Source organism: Myzus persicae, unplaced genomic scaffold (genome assembly GCF_001856785.1).
Source record: "Myzus persicae strain clone G006 unplaced genomic scaffold, MPER_G0061.0, whole genome shotgun sequence".
NCBI classification, from domain to species: Eukaryota; Metazoa; Arthropoda; class Insecta; order Hemiptera; family Aphididae; genus Myzus; species Myzus persicae.
The window spans coordinates 638,078-656,998 of NW_019104089.1; the positions used below are offsets into that span (position 1 = coordinate 638,078).

At 24.9% G+C, this 18,921-nt stretch overlaps 1 protein-coding gene across 10 annotated transcripts in view; it reads right to left on the reverse strand.

Annotated features, from left to right (window-relative positions):
• LOC111038564 (histone deacetylase 4) overlaps window positions 1–18,921 on the reverse strand; it is a 51,722-nt gene that overhangs the window by 18,228 nt on the left and 14,573 nt on the right. The window lies entirely within an intron of this gene.

Genomic DNA, 18,921 nt, shown 5'->3' on the forward strand with positions numbered 1-18,921 from the left:
AATCTATGTAATATTTGAATATTATAAAGGGTTATGTACTTCGTGCACGGTACCTAACGTTATAAATATAAAAAATAAGTAAAATAACTAAAAGCAGAAATGGAGTTTTTCTTAGCTAAATAATACGATTCTTTTAACTACCTATCATCAATTATTTAGTTTTTTTTAAAAGATAAATTCGACCCAATTTTGTTTCATTTTATTCGATCCAATCAAAATAGTTAAAGCATAACAGTTTTACAAATTGTATACTAATAATAATGAATACACATACACACCGATATCATAGGATAAAATATAACACTTAGTAGAAAACCGAAATGCACTGAGTAATAACTAATAAGTAATAATAGTAGTATTAAATATTAACCTGCGACCAGTGACTACTGTTCCTATAATGTAAACTTACAAGTATGGAAAAAAAGATAAAAGATACTATTAAGGGTGTACCGGGTACGTAATGCGATAAATATTGTGACGAGAAATGTGTACTAATATTGAATATATATTATAAAATACAGTTATCAGTTTATGTTATAAATACCTACGAAAACACCCATTGGATCGAAAATAATATATATTGTCAAGCAGCGTTTCTTCATTAGTAACAAATAATAATAGTAATAATAACAAGGTTGTAAACGAGGAAAAATAATTTATAAACCGTCTGAACAGCTTGCCGGATAACCAGACGAATACTTAGCCTGCAATATACTATTATACCAGCAATCGTTTAATGGCCATAAAGGAGAATGGTTGAACGTCAAACTTCACTTGTAGCTTGTGAAGAACACGGGGCTTCATTATCTATTATGATATTCTCAATATAATTTATTTCAACTGTACATAAAATTAAAGGTCTGAATTAAAAAGGAGAAATATAAGACCGGCAATCGCTATTTAATTATAAATTCTCTTGAAAATATTAAACAGGCTGCATTTTGCAATTTGTATAAGTTATCACTCATTACTTATCAGGTCCGAATTAATTCAATTTAACCGGCAAGCTACCGAGAATATTTTGGTGGGCAGCTTGAAAATTGGGCCAGTAGATAAAAAAAATTAGGTCATTATTATTTTTGTGAAAAATTAGTCGAGTCCTTCAAGACACCTAGTGGTATAATATTGATTAATACAATAAAAATCCAAATTGATTGGTTAATAACGATGAATTTGTCAGTTGTACTTTATTAGTCATTCCATTCTAGAAGAATAATATGATCAGATTTAATAATTTTAAAAAAAAATTAATAAAAATCAAAAATATCTTATAGCTATAAAAGTAAGTTTCGGGAAAACTTTTTTTTTTGTTAAAGTTAAAACAATTTGTGAGAAAAATTCAGTAAGAATGTCTTATGTCAGTAAAGAAAGAAAAACCTTTATTAAATTTCTAACCAAAAAATAATTTATGAAATTTGAAAAATTTCTCTTGACTACAAACAGCTAAAAGACAGTAAAAATATTTCGGAAATGTTACCATACATAAAAAATTCTAATATAAATATTTCGTGTAAATTACAATGTCTTTTATTATTAATATTTGCGTTACACAAAAAAAATAAAATTGATCTTTTTAAAAATTACCTTTTTTTGTTTATTCCAACGCTTTGTAATACTATTGAGAATTTTCAATTTAAACTTCTTAAAAGTACCAAATACATACACTATTCTATCAGAAAAATTCTGATGTAAAAAATTAAATCATTAAGAGTCAAAATATTTTGAATATGTGAGAAACAATTACGTCCAGGGATTTTCTCATAAATTATTATTCAATTATAAATGACTGCCAGTGGTTACAACTTATACAGATTATAATAGTAATAGTAGAAATTAGTAATATTTTCTATACAAAAGGTTGAACCGAATAATGTATATAATCTGATATAAAAATGTTAACTTGTAATTGTGATTTTTGGTTACTGTATTTTTGACTCACGTTGGTTTAGCCGAAGTTAATAGACTCAAAAACTACTGGACCGTTTTCAATAAAATGTTGTACCAATAAATTCCTTGAGATTTATAGGGATTAATATCTTATTTTTTTAAACCCCTATAAGTAGCTCAGTTCTCACACATTGGTTACATGTTATATTTCTAAATTACAATTAGTAGAAATATGGCGTAACATTTTTTTTACAAAAATATTTATAAAAAAAAACTAATCTTTATCACAGACAACATCTAGTAGTTACAATACGAGTATAAAACACAATTCTATGAGAATCATTATTATTTATTAAAGTTTATTTGTGGGTAAACATTTATAAATCGGTTTATTTAAATAGCATAAGACAAAACCATTTATCTTTTTATTTAAAAAGATAAGTATTTGGTGTTAATTGAACAATATGAACAATGTAAAAGTAATCAAAGATATCAATTGCGTTTTGTTTGTTTATATTTATAAAATAGACAATGACCTCTAAAACATAGAATTCAATTTTAGGTTCATCGACAATCTTTAATTTAATTATTTTTATTTATATTATATTAATTTTTAGTAAGAAAATCTAAAACTTCAGTTTTAGTCTGGTATAAAATACAATAGTAACTAAAAACACGTTCATACGTGAGTTTTACGTCAGGACCTTAATATTGGGATGTAGAAAAGTAGTGTGTACCTAGTATACGTTTAAGGTTAGACAATATTTTCAGTTGAAAAATTCTACTTTTTACTATTTACCCACCCAGGCCCATAAAGTGAAATCATTATAGTTTATAATTTAATAACTTCCTTTTTTCATTGAATTAAAGACGTTTACCAGACAGTGCCTAACGTGGAGGTTACTTGCGTGACTCCGCAAGTATACTCGTAAGCTATCAACCATGAATAATATGAGACCAAAATGTCTAGGGGGCGGGAGGCATGCCCACCATGGCAACCTGATGGGTCAAAAAGTAGTGCAAAATGTAAATAATAAACACTACGAGTAAAATAACTCACAGTAAAATTGTGAGAAATTACTATTTCTTGAAATAAATTTGCCAAATTCATCATTCCCAATAATTCTACCCCTTCCTACAAATATTCAATAAAAATGGTTTAAAAAAAAAGCTGATGGATTAATATGCACTAACAACAAAAATATGCAAAATAAAATGTTTTATTTAAAACAACGTTGAATCAAATTTGAACTATACTTATTTTTAATTCAGAACAAAGTCGATCTAAATGTACAAAATTATTTTATTAGTATAATATAGTTATTAATTTATTAGCAAAATATTTGTTGTATCTCCACATTTATAATAACGACTAATATGTTAAACAATAATGCTAAGTTAAGTAAATGTAATTCATTGTGTAAAATTAATACTAAATAACTGCAAATTACAATGTTTTGCAGACGATATGAAACTATTTATTTTATGATTTCAAGTTTTAGGAATGATCCTAAGTCTAGATAAATGTCATATGTCATGAGTCATGACTCATGACCGATAGTAGATCTCCGATCTCCCATATTAAACACTTATCATACAGGTACATACAATATTTTCGAGTGTTGATTGTTTCACCCATCTAGGTTTTAAATTTAATGGTTCACTTGATCCATGGCCTCATATTGAAATGATTTGTTGCCAAGGTTTTAAAGTAATTGGTTTTGTAATGAGGACAGCTTCTGATTAAAAACTTAAAAAAATTTACCAAAGCACTTTTTTAGGTGTTAATTCTACCAATTCTCGAATACAGTTCTATTGTATATTTGTATGGAATCCACATACTACTACTTACGACTCTTACTTAAGAAACCCAGTGACAATGTAATTCTGTCAATTAAATTATACTCTACGAGAATAATGATCTTGTTTTGTAGTCTTGTAGAATCAAACAAATTAGATAATTTAGGTAGGTATATTTAACAAATACGAATTACCTACTACCATAATAACGTATACTTCTGATTCAGACTTTTAATACATTTTCTTTTCAAGAGAGATCACTACAATATTTGTTTCATTATTTATAAAAATATAATTTTTTATTTCATATTTCTGCCGAAACCGTGACTTGTATTATTTATTGTTTCTTTTAACAACTATTTAAAATTATAATTATATGAATATATCATATATGAACTATAGTTTTATAAGCTTAAAAGATACCGACAAATACACGTTTTTATGTCAAAATTCTCCTACAACACTTAAAAATGATTTTAATTTAATTTAAGTATTATCTAAGAAAATTATTTAAATAATTTGATATCGACAATGTAATTTCATCATGACAATTCTTATAAATATGAAATATTTCATAAAAAGTAAAAAAAGATCCATAAAAAACTATAGCCAGTGTAAAATCAATGAATTTAGATTATAATTTTGAACACGTAGCAATGAAGTATAAACAAACATTTATCGCTAGGTCATTGTGCCAATTTATAGATTCGCTATCATTTATCATATTACATTTGAAAACGATTATTATCGTGTAATAAATAAAAGAGTATACTGTATATGTTATTGAATCTTTATTAAATATATAAAGAAATTAAAAAAAAAAAATTTTGATCTTAAGAGTATAGATTACTAGCTGATCCCGTGCACTTCGTTGCCCGTTAAAAATGCCATATCTACATAGGAGACTACATTGTGATAATGCGAGCAGTATATTATCAGTTAGGCAATCTAATATGTTCATTTTATCATTTTTGCTTTTCTGATTCAAACTATGATGACTCATTTTAAGCGGTTTACGGACATTTTCAATTTTTTTCTATAAATGTCAATCAAGTTGTATTCGTTGGGTCACAAAGCTTGAAAATATAATGCCAAAGCTCCTTACATGTTGTTACAATATCTGTTTAATAATATTAAAAATACATTTAAAGTTCTAATTTTATATCATTTATCAAATGTACAATTTTTATAATTAAGGATTGAAAATTTAAAACAAGGTCCACGTAAGTAGTCTATGATTTAACCAAAAAATCTAAAAAATATTATAAACACAGTTTTTTTTATAGTTATTATAAGTCTTGAAAATAAGATACTACTTATAATAGTATCTATAGTAGATAAACTTCTAGTTTTGTATATATTTTATTCTTATTTATGTAAAAAAATGGTAACTTTCTATAAATCTGTAAATACATTTTAGTTCAAACTAAATGATAAACAATTTAATTATATCTACATCAACCATAAAACATATTGTCAATTAAAGTAATTAAAGCAAAAATTATATTTAACAAACACAAATAATTTATAGGGTCTGATGAAACGTCATATTATCTAGAAGGTATATTATTGGATTAATATTGAAATAACAATTGATATGCGTACCTATTGATAAAATGGAAATTAGTGAAGTTCAAAAAATCAATTGAATGTTTTTAGAAGTGTGTTGATTTAACAATTGTTTTAAAGTGCAGTGATATTATGTAATTGATTTCATTTTTTTAAATTCCTGTATCAATTATTTTGTTCCGATAGATTAAATGTTTATCAGAAAAAAGTACATAAGGTATTATGTATTATGTATTATTAGGTACATCATTTTATTATAATATAAAATAAAATGAATTATGTATACTCATACAGTCTATAATTTACCCATACAAAAATAAATAAAATCATATGTAAACAACTAAAATACAAACAAAATTTGTTACATTTGTACATTTAATGTACATAATATCCACAAGCATACTGTAGCATATATCAACTAAATTCAATTTTGTCTTTACAAACTACAAAGGTTATCATTGATAACAATTCATTATAATATACCTACCTTCATTTATTTTATTTATACTAAATGTTTTGATATTTAAAATACAAAACACAAAGAAGAATTTTTATTATTATTTTTAACTTTTTCTGTTATCTACATTTAAATCAAGCATTTATTAGTAGGGAAGATTAAAGTTCATACTTCATAAGAAACTGTGAGTATTAATTTATTATATTAATATTTTTTATGTTTGAAATAAATATAATTTAATATTCGGGGACTGATATTAGAAGAAAATAGTTCATTATTAATAAGGCGAGTTGAATTTTAAACCGATTTTCTCGAAACATTTAAAATAAATATTCATTTAACTATCAGCCAGAAACGTAATGAAATTTAATAGTTTGCATTAGTTCAATATTAACTTTATGTTTTTTTCTTAATAAGTTTTTTTTCTTTAAATTTACTTTTAATATACAATATATATAAATTGATATAACACTAGTATAGGTTAATAGTACAAAATACGAATAAACTTTTTTGTTGAAAGGAGCCATTTAAATTTATTATAATTTAATTTTGTAATGATTGTATAGAAGATCACATGTGCTTCAAGCGTCTTGGGGGGATGACCAGGTACCGTGGAGGTATTACAGAGGCCAGATTTCGAATTAGAGGATTTGTATGAGTACTTCAGTACTGGCTGTAAAGATTGTTGGGAAATTGTTAATAAAACATTCAGCTTTGTCGATTATTATTTTTATTATTAAATCTGTATGTCATGCATAATATAGAGCGGGATAATTGTTAATTTTCCGAGGGCAATGTTTTGAAAGGTTTGAATTGTATTAATATTCGACTTTTTCTCATTGCCGCACTTCTAGAATTTCCATACGACCATACGCCTTTAAGTTATTTCAATATAATTATTATTGAATTCGCTATGTAGTTTGGAAAAAACAAATACATATCACAGACATTAAGGGTGCTTAACAAAGATAAATCTTTAGATTTAGAAACAATATCATATGTGTGTGTCTCGCAAGGTCTAGCTGCGAGTGCTCTTAAACGAAGATCACACAAATAATTCAACAATTTTTTCTTCTGTTATTGGGTCTGCAAAAGAATAAAAACGAAATTAAACTAAACATATTTTGCATCCACTAATGACGATGATGAGATTCCCTAGTGAAGTGCCAAAATGAAGGTTCAGACAATAAAATGTGTCCCTTTCAAACAATTACGACAAAATCATAACCAATCACAACAACGTTGTTGTAATATTCTTACAGTTTTTTTAAACGGGGTAACGAATTATGATAATTCTTAACCACGGCTAATTATCGAAAATAATACTTATGTCTTGTAATAATTAAAATAAAACATTTCAAAATACAAAAACTCATTATGGATGTAAATTTTGTATCCCTCACTAAGAGAATTTAAAGTGTTTAAACAAATAATTGTACATTTAGATTTAATATGATATAAGGTAATAGGAATTATCGTATATTTGTATGATGTTTATGGAAAAGTCTTTGCAAAATTACATAAGACTATAAACACATACATTTAGATGAATACATAATTATAACACATTGATAGAAGGTCTTAGAAAAAAATAATCTTAATGATACAAAATAAAAACAACCAATTTAAAATTATCATTTGAAAAGTCACTTTCGTTTAGAAAAGGTTAAATTAAAATGTTTATAAGTAACTAATTATTATTATTTAAGATTATTTTTTAATATTGCAATAAACAACTGTATTTTTAAATGTAGTTAAATATCGAGAAATATAAATAATGCAAAACCTAGCTGTCAATCTTTTAGTTACTTAATTTTAATATTTATATAGCTGTATAGTGTATATGTATGTAGTGGAAAAGCTGAATTAATTTTGAAAGCAAACTCAAAACCTAAACAAAATCATTTGGCTAAGTATCTCAAACTATCCGAATACTAGACTGTTGAATAATTAAATATATTAACGTTTTAGAAGATAAATAGATATTATTATATTTTAACGATATCACCAATAGCGGTTGCCTTGGGAATGGTTCATAGATGATATTGATTTACATGAAGACTAAATGATACACTATACACCGTTAACAAAAAAAATACACATACTATATGAAATATTCGAATTATAGTCAGTTAAGAGATACTATAGTGTTTATTGCGTAAATTAGCAGCGACAAACGAATTTAATGGCGACGGAGATGATGTGTCTGAGACACTATCCTGATGAAGCAAATGGTCAATGATTCGGGAAGTTTTGAATTATCTCAAAAAGATAGAAATTATCTCGTGTTCATAAAAATGTAACACCTACTCATGAAAATATAATATTTACTCATGTCCATTACGACACTTCTATATTTCATATCCGCTAAGAGATAAAGTTTAGAAAATTAACCTTATTTCCATTACAAAAGTATTGTGTAGTTGAAACTTTAAATTAAGCAAAATATTAAAAAAAATTGTATAAATGGCATACATTGTATAAATTGAACACTTTATTATTATAGCCTATTATAACCACCTATTGAAAGCTTTATTATTATAGTTAAAATTACAGTGGTTCACGAATTACTGAATTTAATGTATCAAAAGTTTAAATAAATAATAACCATAGAAAACTGGTAGAATAAATTACAAATATTGAGAAATCAATTACAAAAATTACATTATTAATATTATTATGCATTATTTTATTTGTATACATTCACTAGTATATTTTTATTTTTAAAGCTTCCAATTCTCACTTAAAATAGTTAAGTGATAGAATTATAAATATCTGAATTACAACGTAAATACTTTACTGTGACGCACATTATACTATTTTTTATATATATATACAGGGTGATTCTCTCAACAGTAAACGCTTATTTCAAAATTATTTAAAAAAATTAATTATTACAATATTTAAAGTCATTACAATAGTGAAAAATAATACAATTTTACTTTTTTTTTTAAATAGCGTTGACAATTGATTTTATACTCCGAAACTGATTATATTTCAGAGAATTTTTATGGTTAAAAATTGAATCTTGAAATAGTAATTCATTTGTAATACCTAATGATAAGAGGAATAGATGTCCAACATATTGCCGGGTATCCCTGTGCCAAACTTAGCCTCAATTATATAAACTTTAATTTCTTATAAGTTATAACTAATTAACTACTAGCACAAAATTTAATTTTTAAATAATATTAAAATTCCCAGAAGTTCTGCTTCGTAATATTAAATAAAAATTAAAAGATAAGAAAAAAAAGTAATTTGTAGTTTTCATTAATTATGATTTAGTTTTATTACAGCTTAAGACTTATAGGTATAACTTTTTAAATAAAGTAATTTATTATAATTTATTTATGAAATATTTTAACAAAATAAAAAAACAAAATAATTATTTTTTTACTTAACAAAGTAAATTGATTTTTTTTTTGTAATTTGATAATGATATATTTCTCTAACAGCTTAACGAATTTACCAGTTAATTAACAAAAAATGGTCAGTTAATATTATTATTCTTCTGATAGGCATAAACATATTTTAACATAATTCGGGATATAATTATTGTCTCTATCATTATATAATGAATAACGTATTACTTATTATTTGATAATATAGAGTTCATCCAAGTCACATATATGTTACCCGAAAACGTAATATAGAAAACAGTTTCCAATAATTCAAATTAACATTGTCATGAATATACATCGTATTTAAGTAAATATAAAATAATTTAGAATACATGGTTATTGAAAGCTAACTATTATACAAATAATTAAATTAATTATATATTCCTGTGTATTATTACTGTAAAATAGAGCTAAAAAACAAACTACTTAAATATTAATTACTTATTATTTGTATCTATTATTTGTACTCGATTCAAAATAGTTTAATATAACTGAGAGTAATGTATTAAATCCATAAACAGAAGTTCAACTTTCTTCAAATATGACATTGAATCACTTAAGGCGACATTATATATATAATGCGTTATTTATTTTTGTGACATTGCTTATTTTAAGATTGAAATAAATTAATAAAACAAGTATCTACACCTCCACAGACAAAATAAAACATACACGCATAACAAAACAGACTAAAAATATGAATAATGAATATATCTATTAAAAATTCACAGCACGAGGTAAAACAATGGCTGAGCCAACTTTATGTAACAATTATTTCAGTCTATGGATATATTACATAATAAATTATTATTTTAAATATTTTGGTATGGGGGTTGTCGGGTTCCGATGTATTTAAAACAATTGTATAATACACTATTGATATCTTGAATGGTTTCACGCGGAATTCTAAGAAGTACAAACGTAGTTGTATGCGTCAACTAAATTAGCATTCATTGTTTACGTTATTTGCCCAGACATATATATCGCCACTGAATCTCGCACGTGGCCTTTAATGCTAAATTAAGATAACCTTTGTAAACTTAATTATTGCACATTACCTATTTATGTCCTAATATTGTTACTGCAAACAATTAATACGAAAATAGAATATATTTGACAGCGGCAGATTTATATTTAGTTAATTGAGAATAGCTAAAATAACATTGTTCACTTAAACTCAACATTAGCAACTACAAAATATCTTAGAAAACATCAATTTCCAGTACTCAGTTATAATTTCGAAAAAAAATCATAATCCTAACGAATTTGTCGTCCATTTTATTTTATTAAATTATGATATTAACTAAACTTTTGGATAACTTTGTTATCCTGATTGTCAAATTATTTATACACTAATTATGTAATTACAAATTAAGATGGAATATTTAACATTTAAATGTATGTTTCTGGACAGTATAAGTTTGACAAATATGAATAAATCGACTATTGGTAATGTATTATTAAAATAAAAATAAAAAATGTAATTCGTTAAATGTTAAACATAATAACTTAAAGTAATTAAAATTAAGAAATTATCTCTTTATATTCAAAGTAATAAATATTGAATATCTAAATTTAAATCATAAATACTAACGAGTATGGAAATATTAAATAATTAATTATGGGCATTTGGCTAGTGATGGTGAAGATAACTCTTATTTTTAAAATGAATTACAAACTTTCTGTGATGGCGCCAAATTTACCTAACTGAAACTAATTATTTTCTCCGTTGATGAATAAACTATTAAAAAAATAGATTTATAACTTCTTTTTAAATTAATGTATTTATTACTAAAGGCTTATAGAACAAGTTACTTAAAATATTTGATGAATAACAAAATTAATAAAAACTAATGTAATTTCTTTATTTATAATAAACACCAAAATATAATGGGAGATTAAATTCTGAAGCAGTTACTCTCCACCATCCACTGTTCGCCCAGAAAAAAAAAATATATATAAATAAAATATTTAATCATTTACAAATTACCGATTATTGTATGATGAACACAGCCTACAGGCCTCGATTATGAGACCTACGGTCTTGATCCTACAGTGTGAACAATTTGGTGACCTTTATTTTTTTAAATATTTATTTTATGTTTCTAAGTTTATACTACAAACTTTTTATATTTTTAAACTAATAAACAAAAAGCCATCATTCTTAAAATAAAATAAATAATAAAATAATGTTTTTAACTTATTGGAAAAAATATGCAAGCAAAAAGTAAAACAATAACAATTGAATAATATTAGACGGGATTGTTAATTTTATTTTAAATACGTACATAATGAATTTAAAATTGTATGTCCTGCCGTACTGCGGTCCAAGGTCCAACTGATGTAAAAAATTTCAATTTAATGACAGTAATAAGTATCAACTACTACACGATTTTAGGCACGAACGTATACAATCTAACCTACTAAAATCTTAAACTCGGAACCGTAAATATGCGTAAGAAGCGACTACATGTCATACATAAAGTACAAAATTTTAAGTAATATTGTTTAAAAAAGAAGTAACAATGGAAAAAAAACGGTGCCCGGTTTACTGAAAAAGTTCACGAACTAATTTATTGTCAGATATGAAAAAAACATAGATAATAGATAAATATTAAAGTAACCAAATAACACGGTTTGAATTCGAATAAAACTTGGTTGGCCTTGACATCCTGAGTCTTCAAAGGTAGGAAGTGGAATTTTAAAATTGTATTGAACAATATAAAAACCAAACATACAATTAGGTTTTTTTATTCTAAAAACCAGGTATTCAACTCCGGCTGCACCCAATAAAAAACTTGATGTAGCCCAAAAAATAGTATTCTGGATGGTGCCCCTAAATCAGAGGTCAATATCACAGTTCTGTAATCTGTAGCCTACAACCACTAACGTATTAATTCAGGCCTGGTAAATAATATGTGTTAATTTGTTTTTATTTTAAGCCGGAAAAGGAAACAGAGAACTGGAATTTGTTTTGCTTAGCCCACCTTGACGTAGAATAGTGGTTTATAAATTGAGATAATATATTCAAAAGCAACTAAAATCATTACATTTCCAAAAAAATATTTTGACCGGACCTTGGAAATGACTTCTATAAAGTATCTACTATAATGAGAAAATATCCGATCCATAAATAAGACTTGATACATTTAAACGATTTTCTTCTTCTATAAGAAAAAATACAAGTTCCTCGAGGCAAGGAAAGAGAAATGGAGTACAATACTTGCGGAACCGAAATCTCAGTCAACCACATAAGCACTGAATGCCTCCATACGTAGACGAACTCAGGCAGCCTCAACATCTCCAACACTCAAGATTCTAACCAAACACGAGCATCAACACAGCAAATATAAATTTTAAAATTCTTAGACCAAACTATATTAGGCATATTACTTAATTAAAAAAAAATTGGAACTAATGGCTATTGTTGCCCATGTTAATTAAGATAAATAAAAAAAATATTAAACCAATAATATTGGTATTATAATCCCCGCTTTGCTCAAAATCTAATAATTTATTATTATTACATTTTTAATACCAACACAGCATTATTACATTATTCAGTAGGTATATTACGGTTAATATTAATAGTTTTGTCAAATTTTTACATTCATTTATTATATGACAGGATAATTAAATAATACATAAGACATAATTGCTATAAATAGGTACATATTAAAATAGATTTTAACAGCATTTCATTTCTGGAAGTTATATTTAATATGAAAACAAAGAATCTAAAAATATATTTTAAGCTATTGATATTGATATGTTTTTGGATTTGTTAAATTAGAATGCTTAATTTAAAAAATGGTTACTGGAGAGTAAAAAAAACAATTTTACTGATTATGCCGTAAATTACGTAAGGGAAGTTTAAACATATTAATATGTTAAACAATATTATAATCAATGAAAAATCATTCATCATAAATATATTATTTAAAACTGTTTATTATTACTTACTAATTTCCAGATTACATTATTTAGTATTTAGCTGATCGCCGACTTACTCATGATATGTTTTTCCTAAATAATCTCCTCAGATCCCGGCGGTAAACTGATTCTACATCTTTCCTTTCCTAAGCATTAAATTTTAGAGTTCCCACTCGTACTACCCGAAACATTGCTTCTTTCTTCATACCCTCGTGCTCTACGGATTATCTAAGCAATGAGACAACCTACTTGTGTATGTCGTATGAGGCAGGCAAATATGGACAAATTGGACACCTATTTATCTTATTATTTGTATTGCTGTATATATTTATATTATTATAGAAACGCTTGCGTTTTGTTTATAAAATATGTAATATGTATAATATTGCACCATTTGTAATTGGTCGTTGTCCGCAAATAATTAAAATAAAATGAATTTTCATATTTTATAAACTGTTGTCTATAAAAAATGATTATAATTCTCTTTAGGTATAAATATCATCGTATCGGTATGTTTCCATACATATTGTTGGGCCTGTACAATATACATAATACAAATAACAAATATAATATAGGTACGATAAGATCTTTATAAATACATGAAAATAAAGTTTAATGTTTTAAAATATTATCAATTATAATAATAAAATGTATCTACAATATTTCAACTTTATTTCATAAGTTTTGAAAATCCGTATTTTATATTAAAAATAAAATATATTATAAATATTATAATACAGCATACATATTTATTTTACATGAATAAAGGAAGTAATTAAGTTCGAATGTCCACCTCACGAATTCAATATTATATGCATAGATATTAGAATTATGTAGCATATTTATAAATACTTAAAATGTATTACTTATTCAGTATTGAAATCAATATTCACACTATAACTATATTATCATAATTATTATTTTTTATCCGGATATAAAAGACGGCCAAGCAACATAATTTATCACGTCTTTGCAATCCAGAACTCACAACAGTTATTTTCAATCATTTTGTTCAAAATTTCTGTTCAAACGATGAAATGAGAAAAAATTAAAATCACATTTTATTTGTGATACTCCAAAAACAAGCACTTTTATTAAAAATAAAAACGAATCGTGGGAGGAAGATAAAAACGGGCTATATCCCAGAAGTTGTTAAAAACATTTTTATTTTAAATTAATTTTAACAATGAAAGAATGACACTAATTCAGTAATCTGTAAAGTATATAATATATAAATATATATTATATTACTGTTTATTATGACATAATATAAAACGTTTTAAAATAAACAACTAAATTATTTTTTAACCAGATTACAATGATTACATATTATACACTTACAACAATTGTGTAAGATTCATAAATTTAAATACCCTAAATAATAAATAGGAACACAATATCCTATAAGCATAGTAACAAACAATAAAAAAAAATATTGCCAGTAGTTAAAGGCATAACACGGACAAAAACATTTTACAAAGTATACCCGGCTGTTAGGGTTATTCTATTCTTTTATATTATAATGTAAATAATATTATCTGAAAATACACGGCCGCACGGTAACTATTTACAAGTATATTTATAATTACATTTCAAACTCCATGACTACAGGAGATACCTAATCTTTATAATATTATAATATATCCATAGGAATAGTAAATAATATAAAATCAATGATTCAAAAAGGTATCTCATTTCAAACATCGAAAATATCAAATACAATAACATAAAAATGCTACAATTGAGGATAATATGTTTCTAATTGTTATGATTAATTAAATTGCTACTACATACTCTCTTTTAAGTTAATTTATAAACAAATTTAAGAGCGTTATCACCCCTAGAAAAATAATTGATAAAGGGAATATGATTTAACAAAATGAAACTAAAATAATAAAAAAAGCAACTATAGTATAACGAGTAGTATTATTAGTAGAGTATTTATTTGCAAAGATACTAGAAGCGTAATTTTTTATTTTTTAGAAACTTTATTATGTGTTTTTATAACATTTATAATAAATTACCTAATATATAAATTAACAAACAATTTATACTATTCTTGTCTAATAAGCCAATATATTATGATATTATATTAATTAGCAAAGTACTGCAAGTTAATAGATAATATGTCTAAATAGTACCTCATATTGTAATAAATTAGGCTTATTAGCTATTAAAATGTATAACATTGATATTTAAAAATATACAATTAAAAATGAATTAATTGTACAAATACATATTATATACCTAACATATTACTATTTTATTACCTTTCTTATTTCTAACTTTCGTTAAAATTCCGATTTATATACATCAAAATGCTCAGGAAAATATTATACTTTGTAGTATGAAATTAAAATATATGTTTCATCCGAAAAAGTAATAAAAGAACATTTTAAAAATCATTATGTATAATAATATTACAGTTATATAGTTAATACACATTATTATACACTGCAGAGTACGAACGTTTTGGTAGAACATTTATTCCAATAAAGATCTGTTTCAGATTGTGGGTAGAAAATTACAATAAAACTTGTAAATGTGTAAAAAGCAACAAACTGAATTAATATATTAATAATTATCTAATACGTAAATGGTAAGAAGGTGATTCTAAAATACAGGATTATACTTGTATAATTTATACAGTATAAACCACTAAGTATACGAGATCATTTTTAAACATAATTAATTAGGGCACTAATGATTATCCCAGAAAGTTTATTTATTATTTATTTTTAGGTTATAATCGTTTAAACGCATTGACGAAAAGAGGGGCACAATGGATAATTAATATTTATTCACTTTTAAAATTATTATTAAGGATACTAGAAAACTATTTTTACAAAAATATAATTTTTAATTGTTTCATGGTATATACGGAGAACCACGGAGGAGCTATACTGAGTAAACAATAAAATAGGATTAGGAAATATCAAATATCATAAACATTCTGATATAATTGGGGCTTAATGATGAAACCAATACAGTGTAGAATGATATATAATAATGTACGCCATGTTATTATCTAATTGGATATAGTGACAAACTATCGATAGAACATCATAAAGTAAAAATTAAATATTATTGGCAGACAAAAACGTAGTCTTCTAGTTGATATTTACGGGTTTCTAATAATAATGCTATGAATAAGTACTAAACGTATTTATTATGAATTAACTCAAAAAATGTTTTTAATGTTTATAATTATAAATACACAAAATATTTTATTATATTACTATACTCAATGATCAATTTTACGAGTATTTAAATTTAAGATAGTGTAATACTATAATTTAACAAAAAATCACTTAAGCCAATGATGTTTTCCAAATTTGAGGTAATACTGTGATTGGGTATAGTATAAAACCATAATTTTTTAAAACAACACTAACAATATATATTCAATAAAAAATAAAATGTATTTAACAAATGATTTTAGATTAATGTATTTATTGTATTTTTTAGGTTAGGTTCAATCATCAACTTGAAAAGATGGATTCTGGTAAAAAAAACCCAACAAATTTTAAAAACAACCAAAAAATTTACCGAAAACGTCATTTTTTAGCAATCAGTTTTCGAGAACGTATTAATAATTTTTTTAGCAAATATGGTATGATAATACTTTTTTATAGGTTTGTGGAATTGACGGTGTATTTAAAATTCATAATATGAGACATGACTTTATTTTGCCTATAGAATATTAACCAACTTCGAACAGTTAATATTTAAAAGCATTGTTATTTTTATTGGAAAATATTTTAAATCATCTATTCAGGTGAAAAAACGAATATGTGTACCATATTTTTCCATAATGATAATAATAATAACAATAATAATAACACTAACAAATACCCTAGGGTTATGATTTTCTGGCAGTGGCGTGGGGCCAATCATCGGGCGGCAGCCCAATGTTCACAATTATAAATAGCGGACCAGCACAAGGTCACGTGGCTTGTCTGACAAAGAAAGCTGCATCAAGCCAAATATAAACGCACCTATTTATAACTAAGTGTCTCTCTGATAATAATCCTTCGTCTTTCTCTCTCACTCACTTCCCAACTCGCGAACACAATCCCTTGTCTTCTTCTCGCTGTAAAAATTATTCATTTATAAAAAGAATCGTACTTTTTTTACACCAATTCCGAACGGGAGACAAAAAAAATAAACCGAGTGAAGGAAAACATATTTAATATTTATAAATGTGCTATATTATGGTCAAGAGATGAAAATTTTTTTCAATGAGTTGAGTTACATTATTATACAAAACTAAAACATTATTCTGCGGTGTAAAATTTAAAGGATTATTTCTAAATAAATTCAAAAAAGTAATATGAAATATTTTCCAAAACTTGAGCGAAAACTTCAATGCGTTATGTAAATAATTAATTTACGATTAGTCTATTCAAATAATTAAATAAAAGATAAGTGTGGCAATAAATAAAATTATTCGATTGATAATTACTACTTTCAGAGAAGTAATAAACCATATGAAAATATATTTATTTATAATTCAATGTAAAAATATTTGAAATATCCTAGTTATATTATGTAAAATAAATACATTCTAACATGTTGAATAATAATAATATTATTACATAATAGAGATAATTAAATGCATATGAAATATATAGCACTGGACCAATTTATTATGATTATTTCGGAATTTAAAATGTTCTTGGAATGCATTATATCTCAATGTCAAATTATTGTCAAATTAAACTTATTAAGGACATTGATTTATTCGTACATACATATTATATTATATACTTATTATTTATATTCAAAAATTGTTATTATAAATTTAAATTTTATAAAAAATATCGTACAAACTTTGATCCTCAGACATGTCATTTTCGATCTATCATCATATACCTACTCATAAGTTAATAATTCTAATTTCAAAATCAAGTTTCAGATATTATCAAACAATTCATCCCTGAGCTTGTAATATTATATTAAATTATCTTAGCCTAAAAATAGTTTAAAAGTTTACATTTTACTACACAATATCATATATGAATTCCCATATAAAATTTTTATTATTCAAACATTATCAGTACAATATTAATAATATTTTTTTCTACGTCAAATTTATTGTAGACTTTAAAAACCATAGTCAAAACGATAAATATAATTGATAAAATATTATCAAGACTTTTTTTCTTATAAAATTGCATATACTTATAAATGCGAATTCCTCAAAGCACATAGTATAGCAATTAAATAATAATTTATTTCAGGTAGGTATCCAATTGTTTACTTGTTGACCATAAATTTCAATTTTTATATTTTGAGATTGAGAATATTAATAAAACACTTCAATCTGAAATCGTATGGTAATCGACTTCGAATTAAATACTTGAAACTAATTAAAATTGGTATGTTTATTCAAAAGTAAATATGTCTTGAGAAAAATGACAAAAAGTGGAGTTATCCTGTTATTGCACCGCGGACCTATCAATTGTGAATATTTATTTTTTCAAATTTATTGAGTGACATAAGACCATCGAATATATCAACACATGAATCATTTCCACTAGAGTAATTTACATAAGTAGCCTAGCATGTTTTATGGAATAACTTCCAAATTTGTATTAAATTTGTATTAATAAACGCTACTTTACCTTTATTTATTAATTTGAATTTAATTGAATAGCCGTATACATTATTGATGTTATGCAAAAAAAAATTAAATTAAATAAAAAATAAATATTTTTCAATCTATGAAATTTGGGTAGTAAGTATAATAATTAGGATTTAGATTCTCGAACTTCCCGAAAATCAAATAATGAGATAATTAACCAGTAAGTACACGAAATTCCCGATAAACAGACAACTTTAATTACAAAATATCATTGTACGCTATCGTCA